The sequence below is a fragment of the Bubalus kerabau genome, chromosome 18 (assembly GCF_029407905.1).
Source record: "Bubalus kerabau isolate K-KA32 ecotype Philippines breed swamp buffalo chromosome 18, PCC_UOA_SB_1v2, whole genome shotgun sequence".
NCBI classification, from domain to species: domain Eukaryota; kingdom Metazoa; phylum Chordata; class Mammalia; order Artiodactyla; family Bovidae; genus Bubalus; species Bubalus kerabau.
In genome coordinates this window covers 39,065,187-39,085,529 of record NC_073641.1, presented here as the reverse complement: position 1 = coordinate 39,085,529, position 20,343 = coordinate 39,065,187, and the positions used below count along the sequence as shown (strand labels likewise).

At 35.2% G+C, this 20,343-nt stretch overlaps 1 protein-coding gene across 4 annotated transcripts in view; it reads left to right on the top strand.

The window, feature by feature from the left end:
• The window catches only part of NIPBL (NIPBL cohesin loading factor), a 210,066-nt gene that overhangs the window by 121,418 nt on the left and 68,305 nt on the right, over positions 1 to 20,343 (top strand). The window lies entirely within an intron of this gene.

The window sequence follows — 20,343 nt, the reverse complement described above, 5'->3', positions numbered from 1 at the left end:
AAGGTTATTTCATCTTTTTATGGAGAAGATAATTAGTTAATGTTTTATTTTTTTAAATACAGAGCTTTGGTCTTTTCTATGGAAGAATAATAGGGAATGGTGTTTATGTCTTAAATTGGGTTAAATCATCAGTTTTAAACATTTCTGGTGTTTTTAATTTGTTTGGATGTGTTTTTATTTTCTGTTCTGGGTTTTTTTGGGGGGTTTTTGCATGGTTTCTGAGTTAAATTCTCTAGTTACATAAATAGTATTGTTTCCAGGAGGAAAAGAAAAGTCAAGTGCTGAAAATACAGTAGCAGTTTGTACAGAAAATATAATTTTGTGGGTTTTGTATACTCTTTTATGTATTTATGTAAAATTTGATGATGCTATGTGGTTAGACTTATTTAGCCTGTACAATGTAAATAGGTTGGGATATAGTTTTTAAGGTAACAGAAGTGATTCTTTGTTTGATTTTTAAGTTCACATCCTATGAAAGAAGGTCATTAAGAACCTAGATTTCTACTTATTAATAAATACATGAAACTCTATAGAGTTGTGCTGTCCAATATGATAGTTAATAGCCTCTTTAGGCTATTTACTTCAAACTATATAAAATTTAAAAATTTACATCCCCAGTAGCCAAATATGGCAAGTGCTGATGTTATTAACACATAGGACATTTGCATCATCACAGAATGTTGTGTTGTATAACTACATGTGATGTATTAGGAGATATAGAAGGTGTATTGCTTATTATCTTTGTAAAATGCTGTTGTGTCTTTTCTATCAAAAAACGTTAATTGAAAACATAGTATTATTACTAAGAACTCTTTATTCAAAGAAATAACTTGTTAAGACTAATCTGTTTTTATTCTTGTCTTCTCATATGTTTACTTTCTCACTGTCAGTTATTTGGTTTTGTCTTTCAAAAATGAAAAAAGATTGCCTCTGAATCACTAATATTTGTACTAGTTTAAGTGAAGCTTTCAAATTTTAAGTTATGGCTGTGAGACCTATAAAAATTAAAGTCTTAGCTTTAATAAATGAATAGTCTTTAGTATTTAACTTGAATGCATCTTTTCAGAATTGTTTATGTAAAAGAGGTTGTTGCAGTATAGTGGCTAGCACCAAAATTGTTTTCTTTTAGATAGAGATTGTCTTTATTAATTTTCACTGAGAGTTTGAGAGTGGCTTATATATATAAACTAAAGAGTATATTTATACAATTATAGAAGAGTCAGATGGAAAGATGGAAAGTGGTACCCTCTTGTCCCCTTGATCTGGACCATCTTTTTCTCCCTGCCCCTCTGTCAGCTTATTTATGCCAGCCTGCTTTTCTAAACTCTGTTCTAACAAAGAATCCTTATAACTAAATATCAAGAAATGAATGTAGTTCCTAATTAGTAACTGCTGTATTATTTCTCTTGGTTTTTTCACGTGTAATTTCATTGCCTGTGAATACAAACTTTTAGTACTAATCCAGTGTTTTTCCTAAGTATACCTTTAACACAAATGCATATACTTGATATGTTGATATTAGTAACTAATCTGGGTATGTCTGCCTGCTAAGAGTGTGGTGTCTGTGTGTATGCATGTGCATGTATGTGTATACACACACATATATCAATGCATATACAACGGAAAGTGAACCTTTTCATCAAATTTTAGATTCATTTCAGGATACTACGTGGATATCTTTTGGCTTTATTTATACCATACGTTTAATATCTATTTTTCAGTAATGGACTAATTTTGGTTTTATTTTAGATCTCTGCTGTTAGGTTAGCAATAGCAGAGGTATCTAATTGTGTATTTTTTAAATTACTTGCATAGGAATGCCAGTTGTGGATTACTGACCCTTTGTAGTATACATTACTTGGGATTTTATTTGGAGTCACAGAAAATCATTATCTGACATATTTATGTTTTCTGAGTAAAAACTGAGTATTGCTGGGATATTTTGTTGTTGATTCCTTGGGCCAAAATTCTTGGTAGGTTTTCTTTTCTTGAAAGAGCCATAAGCTTTAATGTGATATCCATACTTAAAATATTTATCCTTTAGGGTAATTTTAAATTCCATGAATATGCTTTGAGCTGATGAATTTTGAATGGTAGGGGTATAGGTTTATGACTCTCAGTATAGGTTACATATTTTTGTCTTTATGTGAACAATGTAAAGTGATGTTACGTTTAATTTTATTTCTATGGGGATATGTGTATATTCCTGTTAATAGCACCTCACATAATACCTAGTACATAAAAAGATCATGGTAAATACCTGTTAAATAAATAGATTGTGTTGCTCACATCTTAGAAAAGTCTTTTGTGTGCAGTTTAAAATTGTGTATTCATCTTTTATGATCCCACCAGTAGACCCTAGCTCAAGAGCTATGTCATTTTCACATGTTACCTAAACTTTCCACCCTGTCAATTACCTGCTATTTGTTAAGCTCCAAAGGAGACCGACTTATAGTCATGTCGGTTTAATCATTCTTTACCTTAATTTTGCTGTATACCTGTTACAAGATTGAATCCATTCTGTTCTCATTTCCTACTTCTGTTATCTTCCCCTTCTTTTTACCATCACTTTCTGTTATCTTCCCCTTCTTTTTACCATCACCTTGTTTCTTCCTTGCCAAGAAGAGATGAGTGGTGAACCAATATAACCTTTGTAAAACCTTTAAATTAAAAAAAAAAAAAACACTATTAAAATATACTTTAGACAGTATATTAAATTCCAAAATAATACCTTTATGGTTAAAGTATACCCTAAGGTACAATATGTCTCCAAATTAAAATAATAAACTATACCATCTTTAGGCTTCCCAAGTGGTGCTACTGGTAAAGAACCTGCCTGCCAATGCAGGAGACATAAGAGACACGGGTTCGATCCCTGGTTCAGAACAATCCCCTGGAGAAGCGAATGATAACCCACTCCAGTATTCTTGGCTAGAGAATTCCATGGACAGAGGAGCCTGAAGGGCTGCAGTCCAGAGTCACAAAGAGTTGGACACAACTGAAGCGACTTAGCATGCACACACACATACCATCTCTAAGTCTAGGCATGATCGTCAACTAACATGAATTATGTTGCTGACAGCTTATTGTTAGTAATTACACACTTTAACAGTTTGGTTTTGGCCTTTTGCAGTTCCAGTGTATCTCAAAATACTTTAGTTTCCTATTCAAAGAAATCACTTTTTATTCTTGCTCCCCTGTTTCCTTCTAAATAGTATATTGTTTTCCATCATTTGCACTTACTGCTTTCAAGAAATATCACGTGCTATCTGTTATTTGAGATCAAGGCCTTTAAAGAGTTATCTAATAGTTCTCATAGTCAGCAGTGTTTAAAATATAGTGCTCATTTGACCAGTTAATGATTGCAGTCATTATTAGAGGCAGTTATTTCATCTTAGTTACTACTGTAGTAAAAGATTGATCTCTAAAGTTGGGTTTTGCCTTTTATGTTGCATTAACCAATCTATTTGGATTGTGTTTAGGACTCTAGGTTTCTGTAGGTGTGAGAGAACATACTGTTTCTAACTGAATTTTTGGCATAGTTTTTGAATTCCTAAGTTGAGAAATTCTCAGTAGTTATGATTGTCATATTCAGAATCCTTAATAATGCTGCAGTAGAAATTTACTTTGGCTCATTTGAACAATATATAAAATGTTTTTCTAAATAAATTTTTAATTTCCATAAAGACTTTATTATTGGTGATATCTTTGGGAAATTTTAGAGAATATTTGTTACAGAAATCGGCATAATACATACTTGGCTGTTATGATTTCAGAGCAATTCTTTGAAAACTTTTGTCCATGATTTCTATTCATAGAATTTCTCTGATCCAAGCATTGCTTAGTAGATAATGGAAATTAATATTGATTTAAAGAGATTCATTAAATAGAATTTTTTCATAAAAGTTAAGTGTATTAAAGTTTGCTAGTGGTAGTCTCTTTCATTCCCATTTATTATCTCAAACCAGCCAAGGACACAGCTTCTATAAGGTTTTGCTATCTATAGAAATAGATAACACAATTAAAGGGGCGAGAAACAAACAAATGATTAATTTGAGAGAACTTACTCCAGTTTATAAGAGAATACTCATTATTCTAACACACTGAATTCCCTCTCATTCTAAAAAATGTTATTGAAATCCTCTCCTGTAAGAGCCTGATACAGATATTAAGATAATGGATACCTACTTGATACTGTAAGATAGTTAAGTATAACATAGCATTATATTACATAGTTACTACAATATTTTAATATTATAGTATATAATTCATCTTATGTGTATAATGTATTATAGTATAATATTAAGTAGGTATTCATTATCTTAATATCTATCTCAATTTCTTGTACAAGGAAGTTTTCAATAGCTTTTTTAAGAATAAAGGAATTCAGTATTTTAGCGTAATATGTATTAGAGTTAATGGTATATGTGTACTGTACTATGACATAATATGATACAATATAATCTGAATTTTTTAACATGGAGCCTCTTCTCCACCCATAGAAACATTGCCTTTCTCTGACTACTAACATACTAACTTAAAAATTCTCCATTAAGCCCATTATACATTGTGTAGTTCAAAGATCACTGGTCTCAGAGCCTTCAACAAATCATAGCTATGATTTGTTCATAGCTATGATTTGTTCAAAGATATGATTCAAAGTTCATTCACTTTTAAAATGGAGAAACCAGTTTCCTTCCTACTTTATGCAGTCATGAAAACCAAAGTGAATCTAATTGTAAGAGTTAAAATTTGTCCAATTTTTTAATATAAAGAAATGCATTCATCCTATTTTTAATTGAATTTATCCCATAAGAAAGTAATTTTGAAGATGTCTCATTTGTGTATACATACACTATGTATATCTGAAGGCATTGCTGTTACCATTTATGTCATTCAGTTTTATTGAGATAAAATTAACATATAGCATTATAGTCATTTAAGTGTATAAAATAATGATTTGATATGTAGCTGTTCCCTCAGTATCTACAGGAGTTGGTGCCAGGACCCCTCCCAGATGCTTCCAAGTCCCTTATATATTGTAAAAGAGTATAGTACAGTAAGCTCTTTGAATCTGCAGATTGCTCATCCACAGATACGAAGGGTTAACTGTACGTATTTATTGTGAAGTGATTACCACAGTGAGTTTCATTAACATCCATCACCTCACACTGTACATTGCATTCCCAGAACATATATCTGAAAATTTTTACCTTTTGACTGCCTTTACCCATTTCACCCACCTCCAACTTGTGGCAAAGATCAATCTCTGCTTATGAATTTTGTCTTTTTTTTTAGATTCTACATATAAGTGAAATTATATAGTATTTGTAACTTGCATATCTTAGCATAATGCCCTTAAAGTCCAACCACATCGTTGCAAATGGCAGGGTTTCCTTTTTTTGTGTGTGGGTGGATAATATTCCATTGTGTATATATACCACATGTTTTTTATCTGTTTACCCATCAGTAGACTAACCAGAAAAGGCAATGGCACCCCACTCCAGTACTCTTGCCTAGAAAATCCCATGGACAGAGGAGCCTGGTGGGCTGCAGTCTAAGAGGTCGCTAAGACTCGGACACAACTGAGTGACTTCACTTTCACTTTTCACTTTCGTGCACTGGAGAAGGAAATGGCAACCCACTCTAGTGTTCTTGCCTGGAGAATCCCAGGGACGAGGGAGCCTGGTGGGCTGCCGTCTGTGGGGTCGCACAGAGTTAGACATGACTGAAGCGACTTAGCAGCAGCAGCAGACTAAATAACTTGTGTTTTTTTCCATGTCTTAGCTACCATAAATACTGTTACAGTGAAAGTGGAGGTGCATATATCTTTGAGATGGTGGTTCTATGTCCTTTGGATATATAACCAAAAGTAGAATTGTCCAATATACCCTGAGAAAGCCATAATTGAAAAAGACACATGTATCCCAATGTTCATAGCAGCACTGTTTACAATAGATACGACATGAAAGCAACCAAGATGTCCACCAACAGTTGAATGAATAAAGAAGATGTGGTATATGTGTGTGTGTGTTTATACTGGAATATTACTCAGCCATAAAAAGAACAAATTTCAGTCAGTTCTAGTGAGGTGGATGAAGCTAGAACCTGTTATATACAGTAAAGTAAGTCTGAAACAGGAAAACATATCATATATTAATGCATATGTATATGGAATCTAGAAAAATGATATTAATGAACCTATTAGCAGGGAAGGAATGGAGATGCAGAGATAGAGAACAGACTTGTGCACACAGTGGCAGAAGGAAAGAGTGGGATGAATGGAGGAAGTAGCATCAACATATATATGCCACCACGGGTAAAAGAGATGGCTGGTGAGAAGTTGCTATATAACAGAGGGAGCCAGCTTGGTGTTCTGTGATGACCTAGAGGGGTGGGATGGTGAGCGTGGAGGGAGGTTTAACAGAGAGGTAATGTATGTGTAATTATGGCTCATTTGTGTCGTTGTACAGCAGAAACCAACACAACATTGTTGTGTTGTAAAGCAATTTTCCTCTAATTAAAAAGATAAGTTAAAAAATAAAAATTTTAAAAAGTAGAATTGCCCAGTCATATGGTAGTTTTTAATTTTTGAGGAACCTCCATACTGTTTATCATAGTGGCCATACCCATTTACATTCCCACCAACAGTGCACACAGGAGAGTGTGGACATTCACATCAGCACTTCTTATTTATTGTCTTTGTTATAGTAGCCCTTGTGGCAGGTATGAGGTGATATCTAATGTTTTTGATTTACATTTCCCTCATGAATAGTAATGTTAAATACCTTTTCATATACTTGCTGGCCATATGTATGTCTTCTCTGAAAAAATGTCTATTTAGATCCTCTGCCTATTTTTTAATTGGATTGTTTGGTTACTTTAGGTATTGAGTTGTATCATTTCTTTATATGTTTTACATATTAGCCCTTTGTCAGATACTGGATTTGTAAATGTTTTCTCCCATTCAGTAGGTTGCCTTCTCATTTTGTTGATGGTTTCCTTTGCTGTGCAAAAGCTTTTGTTTGATGTAGTTCCATTTGTTTATTTTTGTTGCCTTCACTTTTAGTGTCAGCTCCAAAAAAAATCATTGCCAGGACCAGTGTCAAGATCCTTACTGCCTGTTTTCTCTTTTTAGGGATTTCATGGTTTGGGGTCTTACATTCAAATCTATAATCCATTTTGAGTTGATTTTTTTGTATTAAATAGTGGTCCAGTTTCATTCTTTTGCCTGTTGCTTTCCAGTTTGTCCAACACCATTTGATGGATTGACTATCATTTTCCCATTGAATATTCTTGACGCCTTTTTAGTAAATTAATTGACCATATATACATGAGTTTATTTCTGAACTCTCTGTTCTTGTCCATTGATCTTTGTGTCTGTTTTTATGCCAATCCATACCAATTTAATTACTATAGTTTTATAATGTAGTTTGAAATCAGGAGGTATGGTTTCCCCAGCTTTGTTGTTCTTTCTCAAGATTGCTTTGACTATTTCGCTATTTTGTGATTCTGTACAAGTTTCAGGATTATTTCTCTGAAAAATGTCATTGGAATTTTGATAAAGATTGGATTGCAGTGCATCTGTAGATTACTTTGGCTTGTATGGACATTACCTGTATGCAGGTGAAAAAGCAACAGTTAGAACCAGACATGGAACAACGGACTGGTTCAAAATTGGGAAAGGAGTATGCTGAGGCTACAGATTGTCACCCTTCTTATTTAACTTATATGCAGAGTACATCATGTGAAATGGAATTGGATGAAGCACAAGTTTGAATCAAAATTGCTGGAAGAAATATCAGTAACCTCAGATATGCAGATGATACCACCCTAATGGCAGAAAGCAGAAACAAAGAAAAGAGTCTCTTGATGAAGGAGAGCAGAAAAACTGGCTTAAAACTCAACATTCTGAAAATGAGGATCATGGCATCCAGTCCCATCACTTCATGGCAAATAGATGGGGAAACAATGAAAGCAATGACAGGCTTTATTTTGGGGGGCTCCAAAATCATTGTGGATAGTGACTGCAGCCATGAAATTAAAAGACGCTTGCTCCTTGGGAAAAAAGCTATGATGAACTTAGTGTATTAAAAAGCAGAGACATCACCTTGAACACAAAGGTCCACATAGTCAAAGCTATGGGGATTGCCAAGATCCTCTGGAGAAGGGAATGGCAACCCACTCCAGTATTCTTGCCTAGAGAATTTCATGGACAGAGGATCCTGGCAGGCCACTGTCCATGGGGTTGCAAAGAGTTGGACATGACTGAGTGACTAACATATACAGTACACACATCGTTTTTTGAATAGTCATGTACAGATGTGAGAGTTGGACCATAAAGAAGGCTGAGTGCTGAAGAGTTGGTGCTTTTGAATTATGGTGCTGGAGAAGACTCTTGAGAGTCCCTTGAACAGCAAGGAGATCTAACCAGTCAATCCTAAAGAAAATCAACACTGTATTTTCATTGGAAGGATTGATGCTGAACTGAAGCTCTAATACTTTGGCCACCTGATGTGAAGAGCCAACACATTGGAAAAGACTTTGGTGATGGGAAAGATTGAGGGCAGGAGGAGAAGAGGGCAACAGAGGATGAGATGGTTGGATGGTATCACTGACTCAATGGATATGAGTTTGAGCAGACTCCAGGAGATAGTGAAGGACAGGAAATGTCCATGTGGTTGCAGAGTCAGCCACGATTGAGTGACTGAACAACAAAATTTTCCAGTCCAGCTGTGTCTTACAGTTTTTAGTATACATCTCTTTCATCTCCTTGGTTAAGTTTAGTCCTAGGTATTTTATCATTTTTGTTACAGTTGTAAATGAGATTATCTTAATTTCTCTTTCTGATAGTTTATTGTTAGTGTATCAGAATACAACTGAATTTTGTGTATTGAATTTTTATCCTGCAACTTTTCTGAATTTGTTTATTCTAACAATTTTAGTGGAGTCTTTAGGGTTTTCTGTATATAATATGTCATCTGCAAATACTGACAGTTGTCCTTCTTCCTTTCTGATTTAGATGTCTTTTATTTCTTTTTCTTAGCTCATTACTCTAGCTAGGATTTTCAGTACTGTGTTGAATAAAAGGGGCAAGAGTGGCCATCCTTATCTTCTTCCTGTGATCTCAGAGTGAAAGCTTTCAGCTTTTTGCCATTGAGTGTAATGTTATCTGTGGGCTTCTCTGTGTTCATGTACATTCCCTCTACATCCAGTTTGTTGTGAGTTTTTATTGTGAATGGATGTTGAATTTTGTCAAATGTTTTTTCTGCATCTATTGAGATAATTATTTTTTATCATTCATTTTGTTAATTTGGTATATCATCCATTGTTTTTTGTATGTTGAACCATCCTTTCCTCCCTGTAATACATCACATTTGATCATAGTGTATGATCTTTTTATTGCTACTATTTTTTGAAGACTTTTGGTTCCCTGTTCATCAGGGAATTTGCCCTGTGGTTTTTCTTGCAGTTTGTTTGTCTGCTTTTAGTATAGGGTAATGCTAGCTTTGTAAAACGAGCTTGGAGGTATTTCCTCTTCTTCTCTTTTTAGAAGAGTTTGAGAAGGATTGGTGTTTAAATGTGTGATAGAATTCACCAGTGAAGTCCTGGACTTTTCTTTGTTGGGCGGTTTTTGGGATCTGCCACCTAGTGATTGGTCTGTTCAGATTTTGTATGTCTTCATGATTTAATCTCACTAGATTATGTTCCTAGGAATTTATTCATTCTTCCAGGTTGTCCAGTTTGTTTGTGTAAAATTATTCATAGTGGTCTCTTACAGTCCTTTTTGTGGTATTAGTTGTAATGTCTCCCCTTTACTTTTTAATTTTGAGTCTCTTTTTTTTCTTGGTAAGCACCTAAAGTCTTGTCAATTCATCATTTCAGAAATCTAACTCTTACTTTCATTTATCTTTTCTGTTCTCTTTTTTAGCCTCAGTTTCATTTATTTCTGTTATGGTCTTTGTTATTTCCTTGTACTAACTTTGGGTTTAGTTTATTCTTTCTGTAGTTCCTTGAGGCAAGTTAGGTTGTAGTTATGAAAGAGGAGAGTGAAAAAGCTGGTTTAAAGCTCAACATTCAGAAAACTAAGATCATGGCATCTGGTCCCATCACTTCATGGCAAATAGATGGGGAAACAGTGGAAACAGTGTCAGACTTTATTTTTGGGGGCTCCAAAGTCACTGCAGGTGGTGATTGCAGCCATGAAATTAAAAGACGCTTACTCCTTGGAAGGAAAGTTATGACCAACCTAGATAGCATAGTCAAAAGCAGAGACATTACTTTGCCAACAAAGGTCCGTCTAGTCAAGGCTGTGGTTTTTCCAGTGGTCATGTATGGATGTGAGAGTTGGACTGTGAAGAAAGCTGAGCACCGAAGAACGGATGTTTTTGAACTGAGGTGTTGGGAAGACTTGTGAGAGTCCCTTGGACTGCAAGGAGATCCAACCAGTCCATTCTAAAGGAGATCAGTCTTGGGTGTTCTTTGGAAGGAATGATGCTAAAGCTGAAACTCCAGTGCTTTGGCCACCTCATGCGAAGAGTTGACTCATTATAAAAGACTGTGATGCTGGGAGGGATTGGGGGCAGGAGGAGAAGGGGACGACAGAGGATAAGATGGCTGGATGGCATCACTGACTTCGATGGACGTGAGTCTCAGTGAACTCCGGGAGTTTGTGATGGACAGGGAAGCCTGGCGTGCTGCAATTCATGGGGTTGCAAAGAGTCGGACACGACTGAGCAACTGAACTGAACTGAACTGATATACTGTTTATTTTTCTCACTGTGTGTATATATGAAAGAAGGGATCTTATGATCTCTGCTGCTTTCTATATTAGATAGTAGTAAATTATCATTTACATTATACACTTCCTAATATTAAAAAAAAATGTTTCTTTTCATAATTTTTCCTCATAGTAGTTTGACAGCTACACACTGATGAAATCTTTGAGGTGCTAGTCAGTATCAATACATGATGCTTAAAGCAAGATTTTTCTTAAAATCTTTTCTTCTGCATACTTCATTTGTAGTAGTGTTCTTTCGGTTGCTATAAACCAATTTCTTGGCATTTTGTCTTCATTAAATAAACTGATTTGCAATGACCTAAACTATGTAGAATATAACTATATAGACTGCACTTGCAGAGTGAGTGGCACTTTGCCTCATATTGAGTAAAGTATGTCATAATATCAACCAGGGGGCAGCAAACTTGTTGCATAAAGGCCAGATAGTAAATATGTTAGCCTTTGTGTCCCATTTAGATCTCTAATACTGTAATAGAAAAGCAGCCCAAAACAATATGTGAATGAATGACTGTGTGTCACTGTATTTTAATGAAACCTTATGTACAAAAATGGGTGGTGAGGCAGATTTAACCCCACAGGCTTTAGTTCTTGAACATAATATAAATATAAAATTGAAGTTTTATATGGATGGATATGATAGCTAGATTCCTTATTCTGTAGCCAATGAGACTCAAACTTTTAATGTGTGAATAAAAAGACTGATCTAGATTTGAATTATTTTCCTTTTTGTCTAAGATTTATAAATGTAATATGACATTAGCTAAGTACAGTATTTTTGCCAGGATATTTAATGTTTGTATCTTTATGTAGTAGAATTATACATAGATTATTAATATATTAATATATAATTGATATATTTAAAACATTTAACAAGTGTATACAGACTGAAATTACTTTTAAATGTTTTACACTTGTTGCAAGTCAATTATGAAATCTTCTCTTCAGTGTCTTCTTTTTGTGGGTAGCTTCTTTATAATTGTCAAATAGAACAATTGACAACTGCTTTCAGGATATAAAAAAGAATTTTCAGCTGGAAAAATTTCTGGGAAGACCACAAACTTATTCTAATGATGACATGGCTGCTGCTCCTGCTAAGTCGCTTCAGTCATGTCCAACTCTGTGTGACCCCATACACAGCAGCCCACAAAGCTCCTCCGTCCCTGGGATTCTCCAGGCAAGAACACTGGAGTGGGTTGCCATTTCCTTCTCCAATGCGTGAAAGTGAAAAGTGAAAGTGAAGTCGCTCAGTTGTGTCCGGTGCCTAGTGACCCCATGGACTGCAGCCTACCAGGCTCCTCCATCCATGGGATTTTCCAAGCAAGAGTACTGGAGTGGGGTGCCATTGCCTTCTCCGATCATCAGTAAATATTTATGGCCGTCTTCAACATCCCATGCACTCAGCTAGATTCTGCAACTGCAACACAGTCTTATGGCTTTATCAAGATTATGGTCTTATGGAGACTATGGATAACTAAAGATATAGTGACAGTGTAATACTCGTAAGAAAAAAGGTGCTCTGTAAATCCCGAGGAATATATTCACATGTGTATTTAGCACAAGGGCAGTAGGAAAAAGCACTATAAAGAAGTTAAACATTTGGCTAATTAAGAGAACAATGTGGAAGAAGTAAGGTGAGAGTAGATTAGTTAAAATTAAAAATTGTTTTACAGCCATTGGTAGTAATAACATAATCAGAAAATGTGCCATTTCTAGTGTGTTAGAAAATGTCTTTGTAGAATGCTATAAAATAAATGTTGCTAATTCTCTACATATTTAGCCTAATGTAATAGTAATTAGTGGAGTAACTAATAACCTGATCAGATTGATTCAGATATCAATGTGTGAATTTTGTTTTGCTTGATTCCATATTTTCTGGTTTCTTCATGATCTTAAACATGTTAAATAGTTGTTTTGAACTAAATATTCTATTCTGAAGTTTGGTTTGCTAAGTGTATACCAGTATCACTTTTCAAAAATGGTTAAATTCATAGCATCTACTTTCTCTTCTCTCTTACCTTTCACATGGTGGTTGTTCAATCGCTCAGTCATGTCCGACTCTTTGCGACCCCATGGACTGCAGCACACCAGGCTTTCCTGTCCTTCAACTCCTGGAGCTTACTCAAACTCATGTTTGAGTCGGTGATGCCATCCAACTATCTCATCCTCTGTTAGCCCCTTTTTCTGCCTTCAGTCTTTCCCAGCTCCAGGGTCTTCCAATGAGTTGGCTCTTTGCATCAGGTGGCCAAACTGTTGGGAGCTTCAGCTTCAGCATCAGTCCTTCCAGTGAATATTCAGGATTGAGTTCCCTTAGGATTGACTGGTTTGATCTCCTTGCTGTCCAAGGGACTCTCAGGTGTCTTCTCCAACACCGTAGTTTGAAGGTACCTTTGACATAGACATAGTAACTCTCTCTTAGAAGATTTTCTTTCTGGTGTCTTTCCCCTTCCAGGCCATCCCACAAATCACTGCTACAGTAACTTTTCTAAAGTACATTCTGATTCTCTCCCTCCTTAAAAAGACTGTTACATCTGAACCTTACCTACTTTTTCTCCCTATTGAATATCATGCTCTGTCCAGAGCAGACACAGCTGGAATGCTCCTAAATGGCCTCCAACTCCTAGTTCTCGGCTCCTGTCCTCCATCCTCCACCTCACTCCACCACATTGCTGTGAAAACGTACTGTGTTCATGAAATATCTTCTAACTGCTCACAAATAATCATTTACCTTTTTCTTGTTTCCATAAAATGTAGCTTCTATTTCTTTAGGAAAATTCACCTAAGTTAGTATAATGTTAGCATTTGTTTTGTTCAACTCCTGGTACAATTATCTTTTACAAATGTACAGTGTGTATAATTGTCATTTTGCATTCTCTTTTCTTTACATTCACTATCTCTGTACTAGCATCATTCATAATTATATCTAATGTGATTTACTGTGGTCCCCTATTGTTGGACATTTTAATGTTACAATAGATAAAAGTGATCTAAACATCTTTCTTCATAGAGCTTTTTGTTGTGTTACATACAAATTTCCTTGGAATAAATTTCCAAGAGTGGTATAAATGGATTGAAGGATTTGAACAGTTTTCTGTGTTATATATTCTGTACTATTAGCAGAATCTGAGTGTCCACCTTTCAACTAATTGCAAGCACCTTACAGAATTCAGAAGGAAAGCATAAATCATTTTATATCATTTTAAAACAGCCTTATGCATAGCAGTTAACTCCTAAAGGCATTGCCATATAAATGTAGTAGAAAACTTGATCTTTTCAATAGCGATCATGAGTCAAAGTTATCTTGTTAAAAAATGATGGATATGATGCTTCCCCGATATCTCGGTTGATAAAAAAATCCATCTGCAATGCAGGATACCTGGATTCAATTCCTGAGTCGGGAAGATCCGCTGAAGAAGGAATAGGCTACACTCCAGTATACTTGGGCTTCCCTGATGGCTCAGCTGGTAAAGAATCTGCCTGCAATGCAGGAGACCTGGATTGGGAAGATCCCCTGGAGAAGGGAAAAACTACCCACTCCAGTATTCTGGCCTGGAGAATTCCATGGACTGTATATATAGTCCATGGGGTCGCAGAGAGTTGGACATGACTTAGCGACTTTCACTTTCATGGTGCATTTTAGAAATATTTACATAAAAATAAATGTAATTTCTGAGTAATCCAAGGTTTTATTGTAACGTGGCTTCAAAACAGTAACATGGGCTACTTTTATATCAGACTTATAAAGATAGATAATTAAGCTCTCTGATACAAGATAGTGAATATTGTATCAACTTACAATGGGTAAAATCAATTTAATTTGAGTATGTTATTCAAATTATTGTTTATTTTTCACTGAACCTATAGTTTAAGAAACGATGGGCTAGGAATTCCTGAGCAGTCCAGTGGTTAGGACTCCATGCTTCCGCTGCAGGGGGCACAGGTTTGATCTCTGGTCAGGGAACTAAAATCCCACAAGCTGTAGCATAGCCAAAAAAAACTGGGTAGATTAACTTAGAAGAACCCTTTCCATCTGTATTTTTTCCTGTTTTTTATGGTTTAAAAACTTTCAAACTCCTTTGATTGTGAACTAAGGCAAGAAAAAAAATGCATGTTGTGATCTAATACACACGTATACATACACATAACCTACCTTTACTACCGGCACGTTTTCTCTTTCATTTTTAAGCACAGTGCTAGTTAAGAGCTACAAAACTGACTCAACAACTTGCTTATGGGTCACAATAGGCAACTTGAAAATTGCCAGCTAAAATTTAAAGGGAGACTTGCCAGTTATTAGTTTAACACAGTCTTTATGTAGTGATTATATAACGATTCACATTAGTTTCAGGATGGTCTTCTCAAATACCATCAGAAAGAGAATAGCTTCAGATTTGACCCTGATGACCCCCACAGTCACTAATGAATGGTGTTTCTTTATATATATATATATATATTTTTTTTTTTTTTTTTTTTTTTTTAATTTTGTAATCCTGAACAAGTTTCTAGCTAATGCTTGGGATTTCTGCCTCTTTACCAAAATTATGACAACTTTAGACCTGATTATCTCATACTTTTTATCCTAAATCATTAAAAAAGGCAAACCCTTCAGTAGTATCTTTCTCCTAGTTTGCTGTTACTCTCTCCAAATAATTAATAAAATAAGTTCTTCCTCTAAGGTCAACTGTGACCACAGAACTTTTCCTCATCAGTGCCCCTACATTCGCTTTGAATTTTGGTTCCTAGCACACAATTTTCATCTTTACCCCTCTTCTGCATCAGGTTAGGTAACCTTGCAGCTGCCTCTGGAAGGAACATTTCATGTCCTGGTCTCATAGTTGAACCCCACATTTTTCCAGCTTCTCTTCACATTCATGGCCTCCCTTTGTTTCTACGGCCCAAGTGTTAACTTTTTTCAGGGATATGCCATCAGCATTTCATACTCTTTGGATGTATTTTCTATCAGTGGTGGTTTCAAATTAAGAAGTTGGCTTGCATTTAGAAACCATTTGCACCAAAAAAATACGTCTTCAAACCATATTAACACAGATTTCAAGAGGGGCAGAGTGACAGCCTGCACTGCTCAACTTTTACTTTTTTTTTTTTCTTTTTCTTCTTTTTACCCCTGATTGAAGTAAAAGATCCATTTATGGTTCGGTTCAGTTCAGTTCAGTCGCTCAGTCATGTCTGACTCTCTGTGACCCTGTGAACTGCAGAACACAAGGCCTCCCTGTCCATCACCAACTGCCGGAGTCTACCCAAACCCATGTCCATTGAGTCGGTGATGCCATTCAACCATCTCATCCTCTGTTATCCCCTTCTCCTCTTGCCCTCAATCTTTCCCAACATCAGGGTCTTTTCAAATGAGTCAGCTCTTCGCATCAGGTGGCCAAAGTATTGGAGTTTCAGCTTCAACATCAGTCCTTCCAATGAACATCCAGGACTGATCTGCTTTAGGATAGACTGGTTTGATCTCCTTGCAGTCCAAGGGACTCTCAAGAGTCTTCTCCAACACCACAGTTCAAAAGCATCCGTTCTTTTGGCTCTCAGCTTTCTTTATAGTCCCAACTCTCACATCCATACATGACTACTGGAAAAACCATAGCTTTTACTAGACGGGCCTTTGTTGGCAAAGTAATGTCTCTGCTTTTTAATATGCTGTCTAGGTTGGTCATAACTTACCTTCCAAGGAGTAAGTGTCTTTTAATTTCATGGCTGCAATCACCATCTGCAGTGATTTTGGAGCCCAAGAAAATAAAGTCAGCCACTGTTTCCACTGTTTCCCCATCTATTTGCCATGAAGTGATGGGACTGGATGCCATAATCTTAGTTTTCTGAATGTTGAGCTTTAAGCCAACTTTTTCATTCTCCTCTTTCGCTTTCATCAAGAGGCTCTTTAGTTCTTTTTCACTTTCTGCCATACGAGTGGTGTCATCTGCATATCTGAGGTTATTGATATTTCTCCTGGCAATCTTGATTCCAGCTTGTGTTTCCTCCAGCCCAGCGTTTCTCATGATGTACTCTGCATATAAGTTAAATAAACAGGGTGACAGTATACAGCCTTGACATACCCCTTTTCCTATTTGGAACCAGTCTATTGTTCCATGTCCAGTTCTAACTGTTGCTTCCTGACCTGCATATAGGTTTCTCAAGAGGCAGGTCATGTGGTCTGGTATTCCCATCTCTTTCAGAATTTTCCATAGTTTATTGTCATCCACACAGTCAAGGCTTTGGCATAGTCAATAAAGCAGAAATAGATGTTTTTCTGGAACTTGCTTGCTTTTTTGATGATCCAGCAGATGTTGGCAATTTGATCTCTGGTTCCTCTGCCTTGCCTAAAACCAGCTTGAACATCTGGAAGTTCACAGTTCACTTATTGCTGAAGCCTGGCTTGGAGAATTTTGAGCATTACTTTACTAGCGTGTGAGATGAGTGCGATTGTGTGGTAGTTTGAGCGTTCTTTGGCATTGCCTTTCTTTGGAATTGGAATGAAAACTGACCTTTTCCAGTCCTGTGGCCACTGCTGAGTTTTCCAAATTTGCTGACATATTAAGTGCAGCACCTTCACAGCATCAATTTTTATGGTACTCCTCTGTAATATTGGTAGGTTACTGGAGCTACATTTTGCCTACCTAAAATTTTTTTTTTGACATAAAATTTGGAGGTTTATGTGAGTTTCCTGGTTTGTTTCTACATGTAACTGGCTTCCATTGTCTGAAACTCCAATCCTAAAGAGTCCGTTGATTGAGGTTGTTTATTTTAATCTCAGGATTGTTTCTCCATTTTAAAAAAACATACATAACACAGTGTTAGTTATTAAATTAGTGACTTTTGGGGACTTTTAATCTTTTGATAACTTCTCATTTTAATAATCCAGTAAGTGTCCTAGTGTGAGTGATTTATACTAGGAATTCAAGATTGCTAAAACGTAGCACACCTAGAAGTAAATTTATTCTTTAGCTTTAATAGAGCCAGAAAATAAAGATGCACTATATCCAATGGAATATCCATCTACAGAAGTGTGGTACCTCACCAAATTTAACTACATGGCACTGTCCCTCAAGCCAGTAACTTAAAATTTTGTGGTGATTCAAATAACCTAATTTAAAGCATAAAGTAGTTGACATGAGAGAAAAGAGGTGAGAAAGATGATCATAAAGGGTCTGCAGTCTCAGGGTTTTAAGAATAAATAACTCAACAAACAACAATAGTCTGTAAAATCATCAACATATTAAGATGTAGCCAGTGAAACATTGTTTTTGCATTATTTAAAGGACTGTTTTCTAATTCAGGTAAACGATCATAACCAAATATGTTCTAGTGATCATTTACAGTACTCACTGTTTATTCATTTCTGTTGAAACTGAGTCAGTTATCCAGTTTTCAGTGTATTAAAGATTCTGATATAGTAATGTCAAGCATTTTATTGCTTACCCTACATAATCAAGGGACCTTGCTGAGTCCATTTATAAAGTATTTGATGAAAACGAAGAAATACAGAAAATACATAAATCTGTGAAATAGATATATCTGTTCAAAATGAGGAGGTCCACTTTTGGAGGACAGTACATTGAGAGACATTAACCATTGCTGGATCTTTCTTTTTTTAGTTGGATAATCTTTGGAAATGAAACACAAAGTCTTTAAATTGTGTTGCTGTAACTTTCAGCTATATGCAGAAGCTAAAATGATGTACAGAATAGTAGAGCTCTTAAATCTGATAGTATTATTTTTAATTTAAGGAATTAGAAATGGTAAACTACAATGATAATCTGTGTTACCTGCTTTATCAGATATAAGGTATAAATTTTCCATGTTTGGCTATTGTGTTTTTTTGTTTGTTTGTTTTTTTTTTTAAAGAAAAAATGAAGAGAGCAAAGTCCCTGTTCTTGGGATATAATGAACCATTGTAAAGAGAGAGCAAGTACCCATATATATCTTAACCCTTGATTATTTATTGTATATTTATCTGAAGAATAATTCTATGATATTTTATTAAGTCAGCATATCTTTATGAATGGAAATTTTAATCTTAAGTAGAACATAACAGACAAATCTGCTTCTTCAGAAAATCTCATGGTGAACTAAAAGCTAGATACTTTTTGGATTATCCATATTTATAAATCCCAAAAAGTTATAATGTTTCATGTAGTACAAAAAGAAAGAATTTCCATCTTTAAAAAATTTGGAGCTATCTTCATTTGTATAAAATACAGCAATTCTGAAACTATACAGGTGGTACATCTGTAAGTGAACATAAGAAATTGTGAACCACAGAGTCAGAAACCACTTAACTGACCATTTCATATACATGCTTAATATTATAGATGTAGAAAGGGGAAAGTATATACTAGAAGACATGATCCTTCCATCAAAAAACCACATATTTAGTTAGAGGTGTTCAGAGCATTAAGAACTTGTAAATGAGATGAAGAGTATGTTCACCTTGGCACTGAAGATAATGATGATCCAAAACTGAAATTGATTTTTTTTTTACCTCTACTAATATTCTAGAAAGTGAACTTCACTGATACAATACAGTTAAATTAAGAAAGAGCAAGGGAATATTACATGATTTGAAAATGACATATATAGATAAAGTTCAACATTAGTATGTCACAATTCTAAGCAATGAAGTCTTTGGGATTTTACTAATCATGAGTTTTATACCTTTGTTGGGTAAATTGTTGTTATTGGTGTATTTGGACAAATAGAGGTTAATCAGTTACTGAAATAACTCCTTCATGATGAATAAAAGGATTATTTGTCATTTGAGACTGATAGTTTATGTTTCGTCATCTTAAATTATTAGTGTTGTATATTCTTGTGATGTTTAAATTGTCTTAACCAGTACCTATTTATTTTGGGGATGATTTATATTTAATCTTTACATAAGCACTATTATCATTTGAATGTTATGGTCTTAATGTTGATTATAGTTACTAATATTCCTGCTGTAAACCACGAAGGTACTCTTCACTCCCAGTTCTTAAAATTTAGGTAAGACATCATTTTTATACTTCCAGTCAAAGATTTACATGGGTAAGTAAAGTAAGTTAAAATTGTCATCTTCAGTAGTCATCAAGGACAAATTATCCTGAGTAAAGAACTTTTGCTAGTTCTACTTTATTTTTAAGCTCTCAACAGGATGTTAAGGATTGATTTCTTCTTAGCAGCTATTTGTATGTTTGTGTATATGTGTGTAGGATTAAATAGTAAATATGTTAATAGTTCTAATAGTATTGTATTCTTTATTCTTTCATGGAAAAATATGGGTTTATTTCATAACAGATTTGAATTTACCCTTTTCAGTTGACATTTATATTTTAAAATGCTTTTTTCTATTTATCTTGCCTTTCATGTTCCTGTTATCTTCTGTTAAACACATATTTTGGTTTAGCTGTTTGAGGAAATTTTCTGTAATAGTAAAGGTATTACTGTGCCTCTCATAGACAAAGATAGGTAAAAGCATATGAAATCTTGTCCCAGACACCATACACAACCACCAGGATCATATAGAAGAGAATGAGGTGACAGGTATCCTCTCC